Raw genomic sequence first — 13,000 nt, 5'->3', positions numbered from 1 at the left:
GGGTGCCAAAGGACAGCAACACTGGTGATGGCATCCTCCTAGGTTGCTGAAGTATCTTTTTCCCTTGTGCACACATAAAGCTAGGCCTGTCTATTTGTAGTGGCCAAGTCCCTTTCACTTCATAGGCATCCTAGTAACTGTGTTTAGAACACAACACTGCACCCGCCTTCCCCATGTCCAACCCTAGTTTGTTTAGAGGTTCTTTCTGCATGTCCAGCAATTCTAAGTCATCTTATGGTATGTCTCCATCACCCGGGATTGTCCTCCTGGGGAATTCATCACTAGCTGTCCAACAATATTTGTTCTTCCCTTCATGGGCACAAATAAGTATTTCCCAGGCTCCTTTGTGGTTAAGTATGGCCACAAGGCTCAGCCCTCCCCAGTGCAATGTGAGTGGAAGCGATTTGGGCCACTTCTTGCCCTGACCCATTAAAAATCTCCACATTTGGTCCTTTATGCTCTTTCTCCTTATTTGGCTAGTTGTGGATGATGATGAGATCTTCAGACATGAAGAAGCCACAGATGGAAGGACCCCATGGATGGGAGGTAAGTGTCTCCCTCAATTCTCTCAGAATACTCACATTAGAAAAATATAATCTTCTATGATCTTGAGGTATTTTCTATTTAGGTTTACTTGTTACTTTAACCTAACTTACACTAACACCTTCTCTTCTGCTTCCACAGCTCCTAACCCAGTGCCCACCACAGAGTAAGCAATTGGTCAAAGAACAAATAGATGAATATTTGTACCTACTCAGAATCCTGTCATCTTCTGTTTATTTTCTTATTTCAACCCAACATAACTTTATCACAGCAAACAATGAGTTCTCTAAAACCTCTAGCGTTGGTATTTAATGTCCTTGGTATTGATCATAGATGACCTTGATGTTACACTGAGTTTCTTGGCCAATTCCATCACCTGAAAGGCATTTTCCTATTTGGGAGGTAGCTGAGGAACATGAGCAGAACTGCTGTGACATGTTGCCAACCAAGAATCTTGATTTCAATTTGGACTCTTCTGATTTATAATAGTAACAGCTATGATTTCTCCAGTGCCTGATGTAGAACAGGTGATAGATAGATGATAGGTAGACAAATAGATAGACAGATAGGTATAGATAGATAATAAGTAGCTAGATAGTTATAATCTGGCATATACACACATGTACACATACATATGAGACTGACGCGCTACCTACTGCGCTGAGGCACCTACATACATATGTGTACACACTTGTGTGTGTGGTGGAGGGAACAGAGATTTTTAAAAGTTTATTTCATTTCTTGATGCTTTTCTGTCACGTATGTATATTCTTAATCTGAACAATGAACCTGCAATATGTGTACTGTCATTATTCTGTCCATGATATAGATAAGAACTAAGACTCAGAAGCTGAACATATGAGAGTCAAAGTTGGTTCCTGGCAAACAAAGAAGGCTTCAAACCCAGGTGTTCTCTCACTTCTCCATACAGACTTCCTGTCTAACACAATCTCCACTTCAGGGTTTTCCTGTCACTGAACCAATCTTGTTTTTGTTACAGGGAGTAATAGTGTCACCTCTAGCCCATATGACACTTCTGTACAAATTAGAACAAGGCACCCCTTCATCAAGATAATTTGCTGCTATCTGCCATAAATTTGTTACAGAAAATAAACAAGTCTTCTATACCTATAATGTTCATGATCATGCTCCTTAGATTGTACAGTGTTCAACTTACACAACAGTGTGGGGCTGCTGTGGGAAAGAATAGAAAACTGTCTTGGAGCAAATTTTAATACGATGGGTTTATTCTCCTGAGTCTTGGAGCCCAGAGGACTCTTGTTTTTTGTGGAAGTTTGGTGGTTCTATGTCTCCCTATTCTAACCTAGACCTGATTACAGATGATTTGAGGAGAGAACTGCCTTACTGTTTCTCTTGAATTCCATTCCCTTACCTGTGAACTCCGAATCCTCAGGTGTAACAACCAGACCTTGCAGTTAATTTTACTTCTGCTGGAAATGTGGTGGCTCCAAGAGTACAAACTCCCGGCAAGCATGGAAGGGAAGAACCTGTGGCTGGGGCATTAGCCGTGCCGGAAGCAGCAGGGGCTCAGCCATCCTTCAAGATTCTCTCTCAATCTGGAGATCCCATTACTTCTCCTATACTGTGCCAACCAGCAAGAGAAATGGAGGGATAACAGGTTCATTGAGACATTCTTGAAATTAATCAGATATGTGTCCTTCAAGGCAGTGCATTAGGAGGAGCCTGAGAAGAGAGGGGGGAAGGTTGTATTAAAAATGAACCCGGGGTGCCTGGGGGGCTCAGTGGGTTAACCCTCTGCCTTGGGCTCAGGTCATGATCTCAGGGTCCTGGGACTGAGTCCCACATCGGGCTCTCTGCTAAGCAGGAGGCCTGCTTCCCCCTCTCTCTCAGCCTACCTCTCTGCCTACTTGTGATCTCTCTGTCAAAAAAATAAATAAAATCTTAAAAAAAAAAAAAAAAAAAAAAAAGAACCCAGTCCCCAGAGGGCTTAAAGGAGCCGGGAGATATAATTCCCAGGCACTACTGCCTATGTTAGTAATTACTAGTGTTTCTTGATTTTGTATTTTGTTGCATGTAGATTTTTCTGCTTTAGGAAGGAATTGCTTCAGAGCAGAATGAGTTACTCAAGTTAACCTTCAGTCACTTGGAAGAAGGCTTATCCGGATGTCAGGCTCTGACATCCGGATGAGCGCCAGTCACGAAAGATTACCCAGTTTCGGTAAGCCTCTGTTTTCTCATCTGTGTAATGGGAAAAGTTAATGGTACCTACTTTGCAGGGTTGTTGAAAGAACCTAGTAAGAAAATTACTATAAAGTATTTATTTATCTAAGTGCCTGGCATTGAGCAAGCACTCAGTAAGTAATGGTGATTATGATCAATGTAATAGTCATATAAAACTAGTAAGTTACCTACCTTTCCCAAGGATGACACGATATCTTTCCCGGTCTTGTTCCATTTAGCAAAGTTTCCACCAAAGCTCAACACTTACCACCTTGAAAGAAATTCTGCAGGAAAGACAAACTGTAGAGAAGAATTAATTCGGTGACATAAATTTGTGCATGCTCTCACTCTGCCAGCCACGTCTGTGCCCTCCACTTCTCCTGTTGTGCATTGGAGCAGTAATTCTAACGAACCCGGTCTTCTGAGCCTAAGAGATAACAAAGAAATAACTAGTCTAGTGGAACTACCACGGGGATGGGGAGCTTAGATAAAGACACTTATTATTAAATTGTGCAGATCCCTTTGGACTCAGGACCTAGCGTTTCCCACCTGCCCACTCCTACACTTCTGCTGTCAGATCTGGATTTAGACATGCGGCATTGTATGCATGGAGTGAGAGAATTTGTGAGTGTGGATTCAGCCAGGAAAGGTGAGGTCGGGCTTAGATCTGAAGGCATCCCAGTTTCCACACCCCCCTTACCCCTCCTTTCCTGGGAAACCAGCCATCAGGAAAAAGAAGATATACCGATTGGAATTTTTTTAATTGATTTTAAATCCAATGTGATGTGGGGGCACCTATCTGTCTCAGTCAGTTAAGCGTTTGACTCTTGATTTTGGCCCAGATCATGATCTCAGGGTGGTGAGATTGAGCCCTGTGTCGGGCTCCATGCCCAGCATGGAGTCGACTTGAGATTCTCTCTTTCCCTCTCCCTCTGCTCCTCTCCCACTGCTCACACTCTCTGTCAATCTCAAGACCAATATCACGCAAATGTGATTTTACAAATGACTACCTGTGTAGGGAGGTCGGTATGTGGACATACAAACGGGAGGATGAACGGGAGAAGGACACTCCCTACAACCAAATAACTAGGAGCTTTAAATGGTCCAGAGCTGTGCAGGCTGTGAGGTGGGTGCTACCTAAACAACTATACTGGGAAAGCTTGAAAGAGTCTGAAATCAGCTCTTCTTGGACAAATGACAAAGGTACACCAGCCAAGCTGTCCTTGAAGTGACCCATGCCCCTTTACCAGGCTGCTCCCAGGATAAGTGCAGATATCTCAGGTTCCTTTCCTACACTGTGCCCCCATCCCGTCTTCATGTCCTGGATGTAAGACCACATGTGTGATGGTATCATGCATGATGGGTGTATGGTATGATCTGATTTTTTTTTTTTTTTAAGGGGGAGAGAAGTGATTTGAAGCCTGAATAATGTCTTAGGAAATTCTAGTCAGTAGGTTTTTTGTTTTGGCTTGAGGTTTTTTGCCTCTTTCCTTGGCAGTTTGACCTTGAGGTTAATATTAAAAGGATGTTAGGAAGACTTCTACAAAGATCTAAGAGATGAGAAAATGACAGATGCTTTCTGGGTCAGGCTGAGTTTGTTTTGAAAACTGAGCCCATATCAAGTTTGGTGATGAGATCATAATGAAGCAGAGAGATGCAAGGGGTCAACAGTGTGGAAGAGAGTCTGGGGGCTTGGTGATGGGGTGGTAGAAACAGGAATGGCTCCCCGGGAAGCGGGGAGCAGAAGGAGGGAGGTTGCTAGGCAACTTCCCAGGGCAGAGGAGAGGAATCTTGAGGGAGGAGATGCTTTCAAAAGTGCTGTTTGTGCCGTGGGTGGCTATCTGTGGCCGGAACAAACAGACCCGAGAGGTGGGTCACACCTAGTTGGCGGCCTGCTGTTCAACCTGAGCTGCTTCCTGCATAGTAAACACTCAGGAAGAATCAAGGACACAGAGCCCCAGGAGAAGTGTGGCAAACAGTCTGATTGGCAGCCAGGGTACAAAATAAAAATGAAAGCCATTTGTTCTAGAACTCACGCCACGGAAGAGATAATGGCATGGCCATTGGCACTGAGAGCTGTGGTTTAAAAATACTTTCACTGAGTGCCAGCGAGGTACCTGGTACTGCATTCTTTGTCGGAGGAAACGAAGGTGACGCTGACATGATCCTGGTCCACAGGCAGCTCTCCGTCTCACAGAGCAGAAAGACCCAAAGGTATGTGCATTGTTAATCAGCTGGAGTTATGGGATAGAAAACAAAGCTGAATAATGAAGAGCCAGCATTCAACTCCCAGTCTGCATCACACCAGCCGTGTGACCCTAAACTCTCATGTACAAAACACAAATGATCAGAGTACGTAGGTCTTAGGATCGCCATGAGAACTGAATCCATTGATAGTTGTAGAGCGCCAAGGACAATGTCTTGCAAACAGTAGGGTTTGTGAAGTCAGCTCCGGACAGAGGTAAAGAGCCAGGGGACTGAGTACAGTATTGACCATGGCACCAGCCTCTTTCTGGTGGTGTCCAGCGGGGCTACCCCTGTGATGCTGGGACCCTCCTACTTCCCAGCTCTTCTATCTGGTGGCTCTTTGATTCTCCTCCTGAGCATTGCACATCATGGTAAGACTCCTTTGCTGGGTGAAGAAGTCGTGTCTCTCAAAACCAGTTACCCTGCCTCAGTAGACCTGAGTCAAGGGTCAGCGCTCTCAGCTCTCCCTCTTATTTGCTTTTCCTGTCTCCTGGAATGAGGAAGAGCACAGGCCAGCCGTGGTGCATTTCCTTTGCCATCAGCAGCTCATCTGTAGCCCAGGGTCCATTTCCTCTTCTTCTCCATCTCCCAAACTCGCAGCAGCACTACTTAGCGAGGCCGCTGCCATCTTTTCCTGGAAATACACTCATATGCCCCAGAATGCACACAGGGGCGTCTTTGCATTTCCTACCTTCCTGACCAGGTAATGATATTGCCCGTTGGACAAAAATATATTTAGATCTACATATAAGCACATAATGTTCTTTGTCGTCCCAGCCACGTCCCCTGCAGGGGTTCCTGTGACACTAGGCTGGCAGGACCCAGAGAAAGGCGAGCCAGAATGTCAGCGGTACAACCAACGGGGTGTTCACGGCACAGTCTGCTAAAGAAAGAGAGAGAAGGGGGATGTCATAAAGCAGGCAGAGGGAAAGTCCTGAAAACTCATTTCTTCCGCTGGCCCAGGCTGCCTCACGCCCACCCTCAGTTCTGTCCCTTGGCCATCAGGGGCCATGGCTCCAGGGTCCCCATCACCCAGGACTGCTCTGACTAAGAGCATACCCTCTAACCTGAGTATTTTCCCGGAAAGAGAAAATGATCAGACAACACATAGTCCCAGTGTTCGGCCCCACAGGAGCTGTTTTGGTCAATTCAGGCTGAGATTCAGAGCTCTCTCACTTGATTCTAAGCTAGAGGGCATTCGACTGGGGATGTGTAGAAATCTCTCTATTAATGCCTGACTCCTGTGGTAAGCCATAATTTTTGTGTTTAAGTACCAGGGCCTCTTTGGGGAGAGAGTAAAATGTGATAGTCCCTCCTTGTGCACAGACCCTATTTGGTCCCTCTGTGGTCTGCTGACTCTCTCCATCCTCACCCATCTGTTACACTGGCCTCGGGCCCACTTACAAGTTTGTTTGACCCTTGACCTCAGGCACACATCCAAGGCCACATGGGCTTAGATGGCCGATCTGACTAATGCCGGAGGTGCCATCTGTCCTGCAGGAAGACTGTCTTCTGCGTCCATCCTAAAGCATTGGCTCCATATTTTAATCACAGCTGGTAACTATTATTTGCCAAAATGAAAGATACCTGAACAGTAAGGCCAAGAAGACACACAATTCAGAGGCAACTTTAAATATTAGCTAGATGTTTTGATCCATAGGAGGAGTTCCTGGAAAAAGTTCCTAGTAACACCCCTGGGAATAAAAATATATGTTTATAAAAAATAAAAAATTAAATTAAAAAAAAAGTTCCTAGTAACAAAATAATAATAAATAAAATTAGAAAATTGCTCAGGAATAAGGAATTGCCAAAACACATAGAAAACCCCCAGAAAAATTCCCAGACCTTGGGGAATAACTCAGCCAACGGTTTTTTAAAAAATCACAGCTACTCGAAAGGTCTTTCAAGTCTTTTTCGTGGATCATTCACATTGAGGCCAACATATTCCACCTTTCCTCATCTCAAAATATGCCCGGGGTTTCTCCTAGAAGAACTGGAAACTCCAGTATTTCAAGCAATATTTAGAAGTCACAGAAGGGAAGTGACTACCGCTGCTTACCCAAGCCCTGCAGTGAGAGGGTTGAAAGACATTTTTCTGCTCCAAAGACCTTCGGGTGGAATTGGAAGCAACTGTTAGAAAAGCCATTTTCAAAACAATCGCAAAACTTGTATTTATCAAATGAGTTTATCAGACACGACTGGCCACCAACAGACGTAACTTGGTTTCTTTCTGTAAGGACCCCCTTAGAGCCCACTGTGCTCTCAGTCCTCCCCACCCTGAGGGACACCCCAGGCAAATTTCATAGTGTCCCCAGTCCTTCTCAGATACTCAGAGTTCCTGGCCAGACCAATGCAATCTTTTACCCATATTTTTCTTTCTTGTGTTTATTTAAAATTCCTCCCTTTTCCTCCACTTGGGCCTGCATTAGGTTAGGAATTTATTGGGGGAAAGTGGGAGAGGAAGAGCCTTAACATCTTAGGAGGGAAGAAGCCCTCTATCTCCTTAACTTTCCTTCCAATTCACTGTGTCTGGTTCAAGAACTTCGGGCTTGAGCTTAGAACAAGAAGGATTTGAGGAAAGAGTCTGAAAGACCTACATAGATGCCATCCAGTGTTAGTTCTCCCTGGGAATAGATTTATTATAGCACGGTAGGAAACTGAAGCACAAAGGTGGTACATCACTTGTCCAAGTTAGAAAACTGATTTGAATCTAACTGTGGAGTTGATAACTCATTTGCCCCTTCTATCTTCCCCAGGCATCAGGCAATGCCCCACCCTGCCATGTCCATCGGTCTTCTCTGCTAGGGTCCCTTTTGAGATGACTTTCTGTTGGGTTTGCTCAGTGTGGTCAAAACTGTATGTTCAGCATTCACAGAGCTGCCTTACCCTCTGGGGCTGGCCAGTGGTTCAGCCAGTCTCTAGCGTTTAGATTTTCAGACATGCATGAGGAGGCAGACCTAGAGTCCCCAGATGTCCAGGGACACATGGCAAGACCCATGAAAGGTTCCCTTGGCTCACTCAGCTCTATGTGAAGGAAATACCCCACACCCTGACAACTCTCCAGAGAAATTCTCTCTCTCTCTCTCTGGTTTCTGCCTCTTTCAAGGATTTCTTTTCTACTTCAAGGTAGGCTATGAGCTAAGATTCACAAGCTCTTAGTATTTCTTCTGTGGGTGGTATGACATCTACTGTTCTCAGCTTTATGGGAACTTGGCCAAAACTGAAAATTCAGAAAGAACATTAAAAGCCACATTTAACATCCTGTGATACATGCCTGAGGTAATACTCTTTAACGCATAACTCTGTCCTTCGTCTTCTTCCTCCGCATTAATTAATTAACTAATTAATTAATTAATGGAAGGAAGGTTGGAGAAGAGAAAAGAAAAAGACAGAAAGAAAAAAGAGACAATGAAAGAAAGAGACAAGGACCAGATTGAGAATTGAACTCATCAGTGTAACTACCGTGGTATGAAGCCTTCTTTGTGTATAACACATAATGGTTTATGAGGCTCTTTGCTGAATCTTTTAACTACAGTTTTTAAGAAAGCTGTTGTTGCCATTTTACAGATAAGGAAATGAAGAGGAACTTCAGGGTTACTCTAACATTCAGAGGTGCTCACAAATGGAGGGGACACTTTTCCACCAGACTGCTATTATTCCACAATCAACAAACATCTGAAGACTTGACTGTACTTGGCCCCTAGGCTCCAGAACACTCCTGGTTCTCCCTCTTTCTCTGGCCATTCCTTCTTCATCTTGTTAGTTTGCAAACATCCTCCCAAACTCTAAATACCTCTAAGCTCAGGCCTTAGACCTCTGTACTGTCCTACCTCCCCTCACCATCTGGTTACTTTCACCTGGGTTAGTATCATCTGTCTGCTGGCAGCTCTCGAAGTTCCATATCTGGTCCAACTCTCGTGACTATCCAGCTGCTTCCTCGCTCTCTTAAATACTAGACATCCCAAGCTGGGCTCCTGGTATTCTGCCCTGAACTAGATCTTTTTTTTTTTTTTTTAAGATTTTATTTATTTATCGGGGGGGGGGGGGAGAGCGAGCACAGGCAGACAGAGAGGCAGGCAGAGGCAGAGGGAGAAGCAGGCTCCCTGCTGAGCAAGGAGCCCGATGTGGGACTCGATCCCAGGACGCTGGGATCATGACCTGAGCCGAAGGCAGCTGCTTAACCCACTGAGCCACCCAGGTGCCCCTGAACTAGATCTTTTTGTAGTCTTCTTCATTTTAGTAAGCCGTAAGTCCATTCTTGAACTTGCTCAGAACAGAAACCTTGGAAGCATCTCTGGCTGCTTTCTCCTCTCATGTCCTATATCTCTAATCCAGCAGACAGTCCTTCAGAGTATATCCAGAACCCAGCTACTTCTTATCACCTGCTCTACTGCACATTGGTCCAAGTCACCAGCATCCCACCTGAACCCCACAGTAGCCCCCCGATTGGTCACCCTGATTCTGGCCCCACCTCTTGAGGATACTATCCACATAGAAGCACAGAGTCTGATCCTTTTCTTAAATGTTTTTATTTGCGTATGGTTGACACACAGTATGACATTAGTGTTAGGTATACAACATAGTGATTCAACTTCTTTAGAGATTACATTATGCTCATCTCAAGTGTAGTTGCCATCTGTCACCATATATTGCTATTACAATATAATGGACTATATTCCCTGTGCTGTGCCTTCTATTCCTGTGAGTGATTCATTCCATAACCGGAAGCCTGTATCTCCCATTCCCCTTCAACCCATTTTTGCCCAACATCCCATCTTCCTCCCCTCTGGCAACCATCCATTTGTTCTCTGTATTTAAGGTCTGATTCTGCTTTTTTTGTTTGTTTGTTTGCTTATTCACTTGTGTTTTTAGATTTCACTTATAAGTGAAGTTATATGGCATTTGTCTTTCTCAGTTTGACTTATTCCTCTTAGTAAAATACCTTCTAGATCCATCCACATTGTCTCAAATGGCATCATTGCATCCTTTTCCAGGCTGCCTAATATTCCTTTGTATATATCTACCACATCCTCCTTATCCACTAATATATCTATGAACACTCAGGTTACTTCCATATCTTGACTATTGTAAATAATGCTGCAATAAACATAGGGGTGCATATAACTTTTCAAAGTAGTGTTTTAATTTTCTTTGGGTCAATATCCAGTTGTAGAATTATTGGATCATATGGGATTTCTACTTTCGATTTTTTGCAGAACCTCCATATTATTTTCCATAGTGGCTGCACCAGTTTGCCTTCCCACCAACAGTGCACAAGCATTCCCTTTTCTCCACATCCTCGCCAACACTTGTTACTTCTTGTCTTTTTTAGTGTAGACATTCTAAAAGGTGCAAGGTGATCTCTCATTGTCACAACCATAATGCAAATCAGACTGATGCTTTTGAAATCCTAGTCATTTCACACCAGAATTCTGCAGAAACCTCCCCCTGCCCACTGGTTTCTCATTGTACTTGGAGCAAAACCCAGATCCTCTAAGATCTGTGGGCACATGTGTGTGAACTACAGCCTTCCTCTCCAACCCCCTCTCCTAGCATGTGCTTGCCTTCATATGCTGCAGCTGCCCTGGCCTCCCCCGTCCCTTGAACCTGCCACATCCGCCCCCACCTGACCACTTTGCATGTATTCTCTCTGTCAGGAGGGCTCTTTTCCCACAAAATCACATAACTTCAGGCCTTTACTTAAATGTCACCTTCCTCACGGGCCCCCCCACCTCTGCCACTCCACCTGTATCAGACATCAGTATACCACACCCCAAAGCCTCTTGGCTTCTATTTCCAGGGCTCTGGGCCACCAATTCCGCCCCGGTTGCCACTGTAACACCCCACCCAGTGAGGGGTTCCCATCAATGTCACATGGACACAACCCAGCAGCACCTCCCCTCAGGCCCACACCATACACCTCTTGCCTTACGTTTCAGGGCTTCCCTACCTGGGCAAGGTAGAAGATGCCAAGGACCTGCTCACTGCCCACATCTATGCAGGCCCAAATTGCCGAAGTTTAACACCCCGAAGGGATACCAGAGCTCACAGCAAACCCTACTCCTTTCCTCACTTCAGACAGAATGTCCTGGGACATAATCGTTCCGATGGACTTTGGGAGTCAGTCCTGGGAGATGCAGAGATTGGTTGCACTTGATGGCAAGCAATGACTCCCATGGGGTACAATTTTGGGTTGCTTCTCCCCCTTTCCCTGCCTCATCACTCCTGTCCGTTGCTCTGACTTCCCTAGAATTCTCTCACCAACAAATCATATAAGCTTTAGTTTTAAGTGCTATGTTCTGTGAAATGCCCTTTATAAAATGGTAAGCTCCCTCCTTTCCCAACATACACACATACACAGAACACACACAGCTTCCCATCTCTTTCTCTTCTTTATTTTTCACCTCAGCACAAGAATCATATATTATATCATATATACTGATGTCTTTCATTTATTCTATGTCTCCTTGTCAAAATAGAATCTCCATGATTTTTTCTATTTTGTTTACTGCTGTATCCCTAGCCTCTAAAATACAGTAGCTGCTCAATAAATATTTGTTGAATAAATAGCTGAGTATGAAAAGGAGCTCAATCTGAAGAAAAACAACAGAAAACAAATGTATACATTCTACTGACAGGGAGGAAGTAACTGCCTAAGGCAGAGCAGAACCAGAGATCATTCTGTGCAGAGGGCCTCATGGGAGAGCCTTAGAGATCAATGACAGGCTAATTATTATGTGTCCCAGTGGTTGAGACAGTGTGGAGATCCTCCGGCAAAGTAACACTAGATTCACTTATGGTTTATGTTTATGAAACCGAATAAAACTAGCTTCAAGCATCTTGAAAGAAATATATTTTGTTTTCATCATTATTGATATTTTCCAAATCTTTAATGTAGACCTAATTTGTATTGTTTTACATTTGGGGGTAAAGTGCACTGTGACATCGGATAACATCTTTGCTACTTAGGAAAAAAAAACCCTAGTAGTTCTATAACATTCTACTTGCCTTTTACCCAGAAAATCACCTTTCATCAGAAGAAAATGCTAAAGCTGTATCAAAAGTTTCACAGATTCGAGGCCAAAATAAATAAATTCCGAATAGGAAAATTCACTTCACACGTCGTCCTTGTGGGATTAGGAGGAGTTAGCCTGCCTTTCTCATCCCTGCCAAGGCAAACAGAGGTGCCTTTCTGATCAGTTTGGAAATCAGCCATATCAAGAGGCTCTTACAGCAGTCAAGCAATATTTATTTGAAATACAGACGGCCTATGAAACATCTAAAATTACTTGTCTACTGGAAACAAGATCAATATAAAATAGTAGTATATTGTGAGTGCCTCTGAATCTACAGAACACTTTATTTTCTCCCGCGCACACCATGCCGCACCAGGAAAGTTTCTAATGAGGGAATTAGTGCATTTCTGAAGAAAAGAAAACCTGTTAGGGCTAGAATTTCAAACGGCTATCGTGGAAAAATCCACAGACAGAGGATATCTAGATTTCCACAAGACATTTGACTAAGTCAGTCATGATATCCTCTCACGGGCAACAAGGAGAAGTGAAGGTCTCCCTCATATGGCTAGCGTAAGAGAGAAATCTTTGTTACTATTACTATTATTTTATATAACTCAATATAATTCCGTTCTTGGTGGAGAATAGCTATTCTGTAAATGGCAGCTATTAGTAGTAATTCTGTATTAGCCATCAAAATTGAAATACTAACTGAAGACTTCTCAGGTGTAAGATGAGTTATATGCATCCAGGACCCCCTAGAGGGCAGAACTGGGCTTGTCATATCCCAGCTGAGGGGCTAAGGCAAGGTGTAGGATTGGGATAAGCCTGCGGCTGGGACCCTCACACACTGGTAGGTGAAATTAGCTTCGGGAGGGTGGCTGGCCTGGGACAAGACCAGGTAAGAGCTCCTGGTCAGAACAGTCGAGGAGAAACCAAATCAGTGGTCACATGCAGACAGGAGATGGAAGGGAGGGACAACTAAGGGGCACGGG

This window comes from Mustela erminea, chromosome 2, assembly GCF_009829155.1.
Source record: "Mustela erminea isolate mMusErm1 chromosome 2, mMusErm1.Pri, whole genome shotgun sequence".
Classification (NCBI taxonomy): domain Eukaryota; kingdom Metazoa; phylum Chordata; class Mammalia; order Carnivora; family Mustelidae; genus Mustela; species Mustela erminea.
This window is presented reverse-complemented; position numbering follows the sequence as displayed.